This window comes from Bombina bombina, unplaced genomic scaffold, assembly GCF_027579735.1.
Source record: "Bombina bombina isolate aBomBom1 unplaced genomic scaffold, aBomBom1.pri scaffold_1236, whole genome shotgun sequence".
Taxonomy (NCBI): domain Eukaryota; kingdom Metazoa; phylum Chordata; class Amphibia; order Anura; family Bombinatoridae; genus Bombina; species Bombina bombina.
This window is the reverse complement of record NW_026510792.1, coordinates 72,781-74,311: the sequence shown is the minus strand read 5'-3', so window position 1 is coordinate 74,311 and position 1,531 is coordinate 72,781.

Sequence of the window (1,531 nt, the reverse complement as noted above, 5' to 3'; positions counted from 1 at the left end):
GAAAGGTTTTGCAAGCCGTGGTGCCTTCCATTTAGGTGACCTGATTTGCTCCCTCCCTTCATCCGTGTCCTAAAGCTTTGGTATTGGTTCCCACAAGTAAGGATGACGCCGTGGACCGGACACACCTATGTTGGAGAAAACAGAATTTATGTTTACCTGATAAATTTCTTTCTCCAACGGTGTGTCCGGTCCACGGCCCGCCCTGGTTTTTTTAATCAGGTCTGATATTTTATTTTCTTTAACTACAGTCACCACGGTACCATATGGTTTCTCCTATGCAAATATTCCTCCTTAACGTCGGTCGAATGACTGGGGTAGGCGGAGCCTAGGAGGGATCATGTGACCAGCTTTGCTGGGCTCTTTGCCATTTCCTGTTGGGGAAGAGAATATCCCACAAGTAAGGATGACGCCGTGGACCGGACACACCGTTGGAGAAAGAAATTTATCAGGTAAACATAAATTCTGTTTTTATATGCTTCGCACTTTTTTTCTTATCACCCCACTTCTTGGCTATTCGTTAAACTGATTTGTGGGTGTGGTGAGGGGTGTATTTATAGGCATTTTAAGGTTTGGGAAACTTTGCCCCTCCTGGTAGGAATGTATATCCCATACGTCACTAGCTCATGGACTCTTGTTAATATGAAAGAAATGAATTTATCAGGTAAGTTCTTACATAAATTATGTTTTTAAATGCAGAAAAAAGGATAAAGGAGCTTGTTGTAAAAAAAAATGTAATACGCTCCAGCAGGTAAAATGGATCATCGAGAACAAATGTAAGGGGAGAAGATTGTTGGGTAAACTGTCCTTTTATACTTAAAGGAAAATTCTACCCAATAATTTGTATTCTTTAAAAGATAGATAGTCCCTTTATTATTCATTCCCCAGTTCTGCATAACAGACATGGTTATATTAATATACTTTTTACCTTTGTGATTATCTTGTATCTAAGCCTCTGCCGACTGGCTAAAATGCAAGTCTGTCAAAAGCACTGAGATAAGGGGGCAATCAGTACTGACTCATAAGTAACTCCATGGGAATGAGCACAATATTATCTATATGGCACACATGAACTAGTGCTGTCTAGCTGTGAAACACTTTAAAAATGCACTGAGATAAAAGGCGGCCTTTGAGGGCTTAGAAATTAGCATATGAGCCTACCTAGGTTTAGCTTTCAACAAAGAATACCAAGAGAACAAAGCAAATTTGATGATAAAAGTAAATTGGATTTATTTTATTAAAATTGAGACTAGACTTTAATTTTGACTAGACTGTCTTAATGATTCAGATAGAGCATGCCGTTTTAATAAAATAAATCCAATTTACTGCCATTATCAGGTTGTGAACAGTCTTTGAAAGTTTGCACATGGGCTTGCACATATTTAGTGTATACATATGAGTCTTATTTAATAACGGCTGTCACATGATACAGGGGGCAGTGGAATAAAAGGCTTTTTTAATTTGTCAGAAAAAATACTGCTCATTTAATATTTAAAGTCTTATTGATTTGTCTCTTTAAAATGTGTTTGTTGAT